The sequence below is a fragment of the Callithrix jacchus genome, chromosome 9, assembly GCF_049354715.1.
Source record: "Callithrix jacchus isolate 240 chromosome 9, calJac240_pri, whole genome shotgun sequence".
Classification (NCBI taxonomy): domain Eukaryota; kingdom Metazoa; phylum Chordata; class Mammalia; order Primates; family Cebidae; genus Callithrix; species Callithrix jacchus.
This window is the reverse complement of record NC_133510.1, coordinates 39,888,665-39,900,863: the sequence shown is the minus strand read 5'-3', so window position 1 is coordinate 39,900,863 and position 12,199 is coordinate 39,888,665. Positions and strand designations below refer to the sequence as shown.

General features: G+C 40.0%; 1 protein-coding gene across 7 annotated transcripts in view; it reads right to left on the bottom strand.

The window, feature by feature from the left end:
- Positions 1–12,199, bottom strand: part of DENND5B (DENN domain containing 5B) — a 212,760-nt gene that overhangs the window by 199,515 nt on the left and 1,046 nt on the right. The gene's annotated exons all lie outside the window — the stretch shown is intronic.

The window sequence follows — 12,199 nt, the reverse complement described above, 5'->3', positions numbered from 1 at the left end:
GTACCAGAAAACGGGAAGAGAAGGGAGGTACAAGAAAATATAGTCTGCAAAGCAGAAACCTGGATTTTCCAGGCATGGACAGGAAAAATTTAAGCAAAATTAAGTGGATTTTCATCAGAAGGTCTCTGGGAATCTAGAAACATAAATGTAAACTTAAAAATACCTTTAAACTGGGTTTCACAGTTTAAATTCCACAAACTATATTTAAGGATTCAGACTTCAGTCTTAACAGCAGGGCTGAATGAAAAAATTCTACAGAGTCAGGCGTGATGGCTCAAGCCTGGAATCCTAAGCAGTTTAGGATGTTGAGCCTGGTTGACGGCTTGAGCACTGGAGCTTGAGATCAGCTTAGGCAACATGGTGAAACTCTGTCTCCACAAAAAAATACAAAAATTAGCCAGGCGCGGTAGCACACACCTGTAGTCCCAACTACTTATGGGACTGAGGCAGGAGGATTGCCTAAACACAGAAAGTGGAGACTGCAGTGAGCCAAGATAGTGCCACTGCACTCCAGCCTGGGGGACTAAGTGGAACCGTGTCTCAAAAAAAAAAAAAAAAAAAAATTCTACAACCCTAACATTATTAACTCTATCACATTTTTGTTTGTTTGTAGCACACATCACCTTTTGGATTATTTTTTATTATAATCTATAAACACTCTTTCCAAAATACTGTCACACTGTATAATTGAGAAAAGTATCTAGAAACAATCCAGATAAGCAAAGGTGTTGAGAAATATACTCCCACAGTGTCCTCAGATAATGCACAAAATAGTTTACACGTCTAGAGGAAAGTAAAGCAAATAGACTACTTCTGCAGTGATATTTCTAAAAGGCTTTATGAATATGTGGAAACTATTCATAGCTCATCAGTAACCGTAGCTTAGTAGCATAAAATAGATTTCCCATAGTCCCATGGGGCTATGCAGAATTACTGGTTTGATGCATATAATGCCACCTCTCTCCCACCCAATAAAAGCACATAGGAATGAAACTAAGTGAAAATGATTCATTAGAGGGAAGACCTTGAATCCATTCCATTCATTTTAAAATCCATAACATAATATCAGTATGTCTACTATTATTAATAATTACTTGTGACCTAGCTCATGAATGGTAGGCCCATTAACGTGTCACCACCCAGCAGTTGAGGACAGCTGGTCTGAAGGACTCAGAGAGGCGGCAGAGCATAAGGAAAAAGTGCTCCTTTGCAGCCAGACAGCCTGGGATGGAACCCGAGCTACCGGCTTTCCTGTCTTTGGGCAAGTCACTGAATGTTGCCCTTCTCATCTATCAAATGAGAAAAGTCATGCTTTCAAGTTATTGTAAGAATTAGTGTTTATAAATCACCAACCAGAGTTCATGCCTCATAAATGTTAGCCATTTTCATAGTTTCATAGTATAAAGGTGACTTCCTGAAATTACTTCTGACTTACTCACGCTAGCACATACCTTTGAAAGACATTTAAATAAAGCATTATTTCAAAATTAGCTTTCTGCAAGAGTGATATACACAAGTTTTTAACAGAAAAATAAAAAGTAACCCAAGAAACCCATGTTAGTAAAAGTAATTACAATATTTAATTTTGAATAAAGTTAGTGAAGTCATGGATTCCTGGGAAAGGTTCAGAAATCTGAGAAAGCCAATCCTCCATGCTCTTCTATCCTCAGGATGTGCTGTCTCAGCAGCAGATAAAATACTCTTTCATTCCTAGAATTCTCAATTCTTACCACTTCATTCTCAGCCAGCCTTCCCTGCATTTTATTTGAAAAGTAATGTAGGCCAGGTGCAATGGCTCATGCCTGTAATGCCAGCACTTTAGGCAGCCAAGGTAAGTGGATCTTCTGAGGTCAGGAGGTTGAGGCCAACCTGGCCAACATGTGAAACCCTGTCTTTACTAAAAATACAAAAATTAATCTGGAGTGGTGGTGGGCAATGGTAGTCCCAGCTACTCAGGAGGCTAAGGCAGGAGAATTGCCTGAACCTGGGAGTCAGAGATTGCAGTGAACCAAGATTGCACTCCAGTCTGGTGACCCTGTAATCCCAGCACTTTGGGAGACTGATGCGGGTGGATCACATGAGGCCAGGGGTTCGAGATCAGCCTGGGCAACATGACGAAATCCCATCTCTACTAAAAATACAAAAATTAGCTGGCAGTGGAGGCAGGTACCTGTAGTCCCAGCTACTTGGGAGGACGAGGCAGGAGAATTGTCTTGAACCCAGGAGGTTCAGGTTGCAGTAAGCCAAGATTACACCACTGCACTCCACCCGTTTTTTTGTTGTTGTTGTTGTTTTGAGACAGAACAATATTCTGTCTGAAGAGACAAGACAGAAATAGGAAAGGAAAAGGAAAAGAAAGGGGAAAAGAAAATAAAAAGCAAAGGAAAGAGGAAAGGAGAGATGAAGGGGGAGGGGAGAAGAAAAGGAAAGGAAAAGGGAAAAGAACAAGGAAAGGAAAGGAAGAAAGGAAAAAGGAAGGGAGGGAGAGAGGGAGGGAGGGAAAGAAAAGAAACAGGGAAAAACAGTTTTGTACCAAAAATCTTTGAAATCTCTGGCCAAGAGGACCTCTTACATGGTGCCATCTTAAAAAGTCAAGCCTTAGGTGGAACAGTGCATTGTAAAACACAATAGAAGATTATAAACAGGAAAAAAAAAACATGAAGGATTAAACTTTATAAAAACAAAGAGAACTGCCCTGGCTGACTGTGTCCAAAGCTGAAGGGAAAGGCTAATACATTTTATAGATGAAAGAAATGTTATTAGCTCTTCACAAAGCTGTTACATACCTTTTTAAAATAAATTAATCATGTATCCTCTCTCTTGCTTTTTCATCAATCTCAAGCTTCTCATTTTTAAGAAAATTCTAGCTTTCATTTTAGAGTTTTTATTTTATTCTATTCTATTTTAGAGACAGGGTCTCCCTCTGTCACCCAGGCTGGAGTGCAGTAGTGTGATCTCAGCTCACTGCAACCTTGGCATCTTGGGTTCAAGCGACTCTAGTGTCTTGGCCTCCCAGGTAACTGCGATTACAGGCAAGCACAACCACGCCCAGCTAATTTTTGTGTTTTTAGTAGAGACGGAGTTCCACAATATTGGTGAGCAGGGTACAAACTCCTGACCTCAAGTGATCCACCCGTCTTGGCCACCCAAAGTGCTAGAATTACGGGAGTGAGCCACCGTGCCTGGCCCATTTTAGGGTTTTTTAAACCCACATATAGGCCAGGCACGGTGGCTCAGCCCTGTAATCCCAGCACTTTGAGAGGCCAAGATAGGTGGATCCCTTTAGCCCAGGAGTTTAAGACCACCCTGAGCAACATAGAGACACCCGATTTCTACAAAAAAAAAAAATTTAAAATTAGTCAGGCATAGTGGTGCACACCTTTAGTCCCAGCTACTTGGCAGGTTGTGGCAGGAGGATCACTTGAGCATGGGAGGCTGAGGCTGCAGTGACCTGTGATCAGTACGGCCCTCCAATCTGAGCTATAGAGCAAGACCCTATCTCACTCTTGTTATAAATAAATAAATATTTATTTGTTATAAACAAACACTTAAAAGTTTGAACCTTATTCTAAATATAAAAGAAGTTATTACAGAATTTTAAGTAGAAAAAATTATTCTAAGATCTCACTATTGTTTGGGAGCTGCCAATATCATCCACACTACAGCAATAATCTAGAAATTAATATGTTAATTTCAAACAGGAACCGCCGGGTCCTTAAAGTCCATGTAGATAACAATTGGGAGTCCATTAATTGACACTAACATTTCAAAATGCTTATTAAAAATTGTAGCTTTCCTGGAAAGGGAACTGTATACAATAATTGATTTTCTCTCTTTCCTGATGGCTGATTTTGTAATTACTTAATCGGTCCTCATGTGGTATAGTTATCCCTCAGTATCTATGGGGGACTGGTCCCAAAACTCCCAGGATGCTCCAACCCCTTACATAAAATGGTATAGTATATACAGATAACATATGCACATTCTCCCATACACTTTAAATAATCTCAGGTTACTTACAATACTTAATACAATGCAAATTCTATGTAAATAGTTGTTTGCTGTATTGTTTAGGGAAAAATGGCAAGAATTAAAAACTGTACATGTTCGTACAAATGCAACTACTGTTTACAGTTTTTATTTTTATTTTTGGAACACTGTATTTTCAATTCAATGATGGTTTAATCCACAGATGGGGAACCCTTGGACATGGAGGGCTGACTATAAACGTGGTGTGTACTAGTCCTCTTGTTCTATGACATTTAGGATTAATTTTTTTTTTAGATAAATTAAGTTTTTTTACTCAAAAACAATGTCAGACCTCAAGAGCAGTAGTTGAGAAATCATTAATCTCATTTAACCCTTTTCAAGACAGATGAGAACACTGATGCCTACAGCTGTCAAAGTGACAAGCCAGGCCCAAAAATCTCAGCTTCTGACTACTGTATTGACTGCCCTGCCAGCTATGGTTTCACAAGCATTCATATATTTCTTATAAAAGCTATAAACTCACCTAATAACAAATTATATATGCTAAGAAATGATAAAACCCAGTAAGAAAAGCAAAGACGTTTTTTAAAAAGTTGAAAGTGGCATATTTCACAGTAAAAGCCTTTATTTATATAGTAACACCTTATCTTTATAAATATTCATTGACAAAAGCAAAAATATCATCAAATATATACTCTTCTAACTCTCTGACAAATGAAGAAATGCATGCAAACGAAATTACTTGTGCTGACCAAAGAAGAAACAAACTAGGTCAGGTCATAAAGGCCTGCCCAGTCATTTCCCCTTTAATATCTTTCCCATATAGAGGAATAATAAGATAATTTCATTTGACAGTAAGGTTACCCATTTAGGATCTGTATACCGGTAGATTTTACAATCTGTATAATACAGCATATGTTACTAGAGACAGCAAATGTAGTGGTTATGGGTATAGATGAATTATGTCAGACAGACCTTCAATCCAGGTTTCTTACTTACACGAACCAGAAGAGAGTACTTAAATTCTCTAGACTCAGTTTCCTCATGAGAACAAAAGGGAAAACCATGCCTATTTCCTAAGGTTGCTGTATGGACTGAATGAGGTAACACCTATAATGAATTTAGCACAGTGGCTGGGCACAGTGGCTCGCACCTGTAATCCCAGCACTTTGGGAGGCCAAGGTGGGCGGATCACCTGAGGTCAGGAGTTCAAGACCAGCCTGGCCAACATGGTGAAACCCGTCTCTACCAAAAAATACAAAAATTAGCCAAGCATGGTGGTGTGCACTTGTAGTCCCAGCTACTTGGGAGGCTGAGGCACGAGAACCACTTAAACTCAGGAGGTGGAGTTTGCAATAAGCAGAGATCACGCCACTGTACTCCAGCCAGACTGTCTCAAAAACACAAAAACAAAAACCAACAAGAATTTAGCACAGTGTCTAGTATGTGGAAAGCACTATGTAAATGCTATGTTACTATTACTATTTCATCATAGATTCTTACAGAACAGTGGCCATGACTTGTGTATGTACTCCATAATCTGACACGCTATAAGCATTTAACATTAAATTATCCAAAATATAGTAGCTAGTTATGCTTTTATCAAAAACAAAATTTACATCATTATTAAACAAAATGCTACGGATCAGGCATATGGCACATGTTTCCTAAAGCGTCCTCTATAGGAACCATCTCTACTCTTCAGTAAATTATAGAAAAGGAAAATGTTTTCTTCCGTATGGAGCTTTATGGAAATCATGACTAACAATACATTGTATTCTGGATATTCACTTTTATTACTTTGAAAGTCTCTGTGACCAACAGTGGAAATACAAGCTAAAGGATGTGCACTGGAATTTTAGGACAGTTTGTCTTAACATCTCAGCAGCAGAGATAACTTGTATTCCTCCAACCCCCTTTCTCTCTCCCTGTCCCCTTTTCTTTCCCTTTCTCTTCTCCCCGAAAAACACTATGTCTCACCCTCTTCCCCTCTCTTGTCTTCCTAGTTCTCTATGCTGGTGTGTCTTGCTTTAAAAATGGGCCATATGCTTGAGCCTTGGAGTTATCACAGAGAATTTATTTTCACTCACATTTAGGCCAATTTCAGTATCAAGAGTTTTATTTCCAGCAGATTTCCAAAATTAAGTGATCATTATACTACTGTGTCTTAGTCTGTTTTTGTGTTGCTATAAAGAAATACCTGAGGCTGGGCAGTCTATAAAGAAATGGCTCAGCTGGGCATGCTGGCTCACCACCTGTAATCCCAGCACTTTGGGTGGCCAAGAGGGGGCGGACTGCTTGAGCACAGGAGTTCGAGATCCGCCTGGACAACACGGCAAAATCCCATCTCTACAAAAAATACAAAAATTAGCTGACCATAGTGGCACATGATTGTGGTCCCAGGTACTAGGGAGACTGAGGTGAAGGACTGCTTGAGCCCAAGGAGGTCAAGGCTGCAATGAGCCAAGATTGTATCACTGTACTCCAGCCTGGGTAACAGAGACCCTATTTCAAAAAAAAGAAAAGAAAAGAAATAGTTTATGGTTCTACACAAGAGGCATGGTACCAGCATCTGCCTCTGGTAAGGGCTTCTGTCTGCTTCCACTCCACAGATTAGAGATCACATAGCAAGAGAGAGGAATGAAAAGGGTAGGGGAGTGGTGCCAGACTCTTTTTAACAACTAGCTTTTGTAGGAACTCGTAGAAGGAGAACTTACTACCTCCAGGAGGGTACCAAGCCATTAACGACAGATCTGCCCCCATAACCCAAATATCTCCCAATAGACCCCATTTCACACATTAGAAATCAAATTTCAATGTGAGGTTTGGGGACAAACAGCCAATCCAACACACAGCAACTACATCTGGAATCTTCTTTGGCCTCATTAAAATGAAGGCTTATCCCTGTACTACTCTTTCCCCAGCCCCCCAGCTACCCGGCCAGACCTTCCAAACTACCAAGAATCTATTGTGAGCCAAGGATGTCAACAAAGCTAACAAGTGACACAGTACCAATGGTATTTGGATAAGGGCAGCTTCCATCCCACCCTAAGCCTATATACCTGGCCACTGTTTTTAAAAGACAGATTTCAGCACATTCTTGACTAAGACATTCAGTCTGGAATTAGGGCAGTTTTGAAATGCTTGTTGAATGAGTCAAGCTCATCTTTTTTCTGAGCTTAAAAAATAGAATAACTATGGGGGTAGTGGACAGTAACCACCAGGCACTAGTCAGGTGTCTACTGCTGATCAAATGTGACCTGAGGGGGCCCTTAATCTCTGAGCCTCAGTTTTTTCACTGTAAATATGTCTAAGGTCCCTTCAAGAATGAATGTGATATGATATTGTCAGTCTTGACTAATTTTATTATACTTACTTGAATTCAGATCATGGTCTCCACCATCTCTATGCTCTTTTGAAAACCACACCCAACACAACCAAAGCTAAAAACAGCTAGAGAGAGACACTAAGGAAAAGATCTAAACAAAGTTCATGGCAGAAATCTTATCCATCAGACTTCAACAACTATGATCAGCATTGAATCCAGGCTACCAAGGGAACACTTTCAAAATACTGTGGGCCAGGCATGGTGGCTCACACCTATAATCCCAGCACTTGGAGAGGCTGAGACTGGTGGATCACCTGAGGTCAGGAGTTCAAGACCAGCCTGGCCAACATGGTGAAACCCCATCTCTACTAAAAATACAAAAATTAGCCTGGCTTGGAGACGTGTACTTGTCGGCCCAGCTACTTGGGAGGCTGAGGCAGGAGAATAGCTTGAAACCAGGAGGCGGAGGTTTCAGTGAGCCAAGATTATGACACTGCACTCCAGCCTGGGTGACAGAGTGAGATTCCATCTCAAAAAAAAAAAGGACAAGAAAAAAAAGAATATTCTGGTCATCACATAATTTGTAGACTCATACGTAAACTTATATTCATTCCCTCATTAAACACTGTGTACTGTATATAAGACACTATGAAACAGGCAAAGTCCCTTCTCTCTTGGAGGGCTTGTATATTTATGTTACTTAATAAAGCCCTCATGTCCTTCATTTTCCCATTGCTCAAAAGATTCGCTACTGTAAATTTAAGCCATGTATATTCCTACAGCCAGGTCTTAAAGGAAATAAGAGCTATAAAATGAGATTTCAGGACAGGCACAGTGGCTCATGCCTGTAAATCCCAACACTTTGGGAGGCCAAGGCAGGCAGACTGCCTGAACTCAAGAGTTTGTGACCAGCATGGGCAACACGGTGAAACCCAATCTCTACTAAAATACAAAAAATTAGCCAAGTGTGGCAGCATGCACATGTAGTCCCAGCTACTTGGGAGGCTGAGGCAGAATTGCTTGAACCCAGGAGGCAGAGGTTGCAGAGAGATTGTACCACTGCACTCCAGCCTGGGCAACAGAACGAGACTCCGCCGCAAAAAAATAAAATAAGACTTCAAAATGATGTCTACCTTCCTTGATGTCAACTAATTGCATGATTTAACTCCATTTATACCTCCTTTCTTCTACATGCAATAAAGAATCCCGCTTTGAAATCTTTTCCTTATCTTTAATATTTAAAGGAAATTTAAACATTTCTCCTTTAACACACTTAAAGGATGTTTTGCTTATGGACAAAGTGCATCTTAAAAATATACAGTTAGTAAGAGAAGCACAACAACTAAGATGTGGTACAGAAAGGATAACAGGTAAATATATCAGAATATACAGGTGGACATCACCATAAAGTTTCTAAGTCCTCTATTTTAAAATATATTTCAATGTATATATTTAGATTATTTTCAGCTATTAAGGGATCTACATATTTGAGGTGAAAAAAGTATTTTCCATTGCTATTTAAGCTGGGTTTTACTAGGAATGTCTAAAAACCATTTGAAGCCTTGATAACTTTTATTATAAGGTCTTAGTCTATTTAACTGTTACTATCTTTGATTTCAATGTCCTACCACCTGCAGAGTATGAATTCTAGGAACATGCATATGTTAAGAAAGTCTGAAGCAACTAGTAGAATGTATGTTTAATAAAAGTCAATTAAGACCTTCTACAGGCAGGGTGACAACTTGCTAAGAAACTGTGATAAAGACAGATCAGCTCCAACAAAGCAAAATAGAAACTTAACTCTCATTAACTTTGAAATTAATGCTGCAAAACAGAAACTATCTTCTGGCTAATTGGCCTAACAGTTTCATGATCCACAAATGTTTCTCTACAGAAATAGTCAAGAAAATTCTTAGCAGAGAACATGATACTACATTCTCCTGTTTTCCTGCCATGTCACTCACTCCTCAATCTCCTAGGCTGTCTCCTCCTCACCCTCCCCACCTAGGTATGCTAGAATGGCCCCAGTGCTCAATCATTCAGTGTCCTCTCTTTTCTATCTAAACTCAACCCTTAAGTGATTTCATCTAATTTCATGGCTTTAAATTTATACCTACAGTGCAGATCTTCTCAAGAGATGTCTTGTCTATGTGACATCTCCATCTGAATGTCTAATGGACACATCAAACTTAGTATGTCCAAATCTGAACTGAACCCCAGCCTGATTCTCCATCAGTCTTCCTATTTCAGGAGAGAAGCTTACAGTTGTTCAGTCCAAAAATCTTGGAGTCATCTTTGATCACTTTCTTTGAACTATATTCATAGATATCCTAAATATCCATACAAGTTATCAACAAACATTGTTGGTTCTACCTTCAACATCTATCTAGAATGAGTCCTTCCTGACACTTCACCAAGCCAACAGCATCTCTTACCTTAAATACTTTTTTTTTCCCAGACAGAGTCTCCCTCTATTACCTAGGCTGGAGTGCAGTGGGGTGACCTCAGCTTACCGCAACCTCCACCTTCTGGGTTCAAGCGACTCTCCTGCTTCAGCCTTCAAGTAACTGTGGTGGCACGTGCCACCACACCTGGCTAATTTTTGTATTTTTAGTAGAGATGAGATTTCACCATATTGGCCAGGCTGATCTTAGACTCCTGACCTCAAGAGATCCACCTGCCTTAGCCTTCCAAAGTGCTAGGATTACAAGGGTGAGCTACCGTGCCCAGCCTCTCACCTCAAATACTAAAAGAGTTCCCTAACTTGTCTCTTGTCTCTACCCCTCCCCTTTTATAGTCAACCCAACATGGCAGCCACAATAGCTTTTAGAAGGTATATCAGATCTTGTCATTACTCTGCCCAAAACCTTCCAGTGCTTTCCCATCTCAGAGTTAAAAGCCTAACTACTGCATGAGGCCCTATACAATCTCCCCTGCCCTTTCTCTTTGATCTTACCTACTACTCTCCCTCTCCCTCAGCTCCAGCCATACTGGACTCCTTGCTGTTACCAGCACAAACTAGGGACTGTCCCACTCAGGGTGTTTGCACCTGCTATTTCTTCAGGGGTGGAAAAAAAGAATGTGTTTTGTCACCTGCTGTCACAGCCTGCAATGCTGTGCCCCTAGGTGATCCATTTGGCCTACTTCCTCATCTCCTTCAAGGCTCTGTTCAAATGCCACCCTCCCTGTGAGGCCTTCCATAACCATCTTATTTAAAATCACAACCCCACCATCCCACCACTCTGCTGGCATGTCCCTAAATCCACTTCCCCACTTTATTTTTCCTCATAGCACTTATTAACATCTGGAGAACTATATACAGTAGGCAATCTATGTGGAATCTGCATCCACAAATTCAACCAAGCACAGATTGAAAATGTAGTTAGGCCTACAATGGTTGTATCTGTACTGAACATGTACAGACTTTTTTCTTGTCATTATTTCCTAAACAATACAGTATAACAACTATTTACATAACATTACAATGTAATAGGTATTATAAGTAACCTAAAGATGACAAAGTATACAGGAAAATGTTCATATGTTATATACAAATACAACACCATTTTATTGTAAGAGACTTGAGCATCCAAGGATTTTGGTGTGGGGGACACTCTAAAATCCATCCCCCATGGATATGGGGGGTATAACTGTATTTTCATTATCTGTTTACACTAGAATGTATGCTCCATGATGGCAGGGATTTCTGACTGCTTTCTTCACAGCTGTCCCCAATGCCTAAAAAACAGACTACAGATAGATGCTTTCAAATCCATTTGTTGGATGAATGATACTGTAATACTACCAGGCAAAATACATTATTACCTGAATACATTAAATATTATGAGAAGCAGAAATCCCAATCACCCACATTCACACAGTTTTGCAAAAAGAGACATCATAGTTTGTTTCTTAAAAATGCATTAAAATCTAATTTTTGCTTTTGTTAACGTCATTTGCACTGTGCCTAAAGAGTCCTAGGTCACATCTAAAAGGTACTGTTTTAGCTTCAGTAAGAAAATGAAGAAAAAAATACAGGCTTTTTTCCTTTCATCAGTCATCACTGACAGAAGGCCTCCAAGTGACCCTGGTGCCACAAATGTTCAGGATGTTTAGGGAATAAAGGAGTCTAAAAAATAAGAATATCCCTTCACCAATCTCAAGAGAGGAATGTCTCCAAATCTTTCTGCAGACTTTTTCTTCACATCCTTTAACAATGCCATTCTTAACATGTACATGAAATCGTAGTTGAAGAAACAATGTGATTACACAATTACACATACAGAAAAACTTGGTACCCTATTCTCTCCAAATTTTTAACTAAAACTAGACTTACAATTTTTGTTGAAAATGTTTTGTGCTTCTACCTCCAAAGAATGAGAAAAAAAAAAAAATGTTTTCCTGTGAAGCTAAGAAAAAGCTAAGACGTGGGTTGGTGGGGACTGTTATTTTAAGGCTTAACAGTTTTGTTTACTATTGTTTATTATTTAATGTATTCTTCCCAGCTCCCCCCACCCCCACCAAAGGGAAAGTGAAAAATTCACGTTGGTGCAATCAATAAGGAATTATTGGTCCAAAGGAAGTTGTTCTGAAAGGCTATGACCTAAGTCTTTAGCACTGACACAAAGTTCAGGCAGTAGATGGCACTTGTCTCACCCATTTAACGACAACAACAAATTAAGATTCAGATCCCGAGAGCAGAAAGGAACAGGCGTGAAAAATGAAATCAGCGGTTTCTCCCCTGCCTGCTGCCCCCCCCATTCCCCGCATCGCCCTTTAACGGCCCCTTTTCCTGGCGTCGTTTCCCCAGCATAGCCCCGCACTGCGCCATCAAACGAGTCAAGAGAAGGGACCCGTGCCCCTCCGAGAAAACCAGGCACT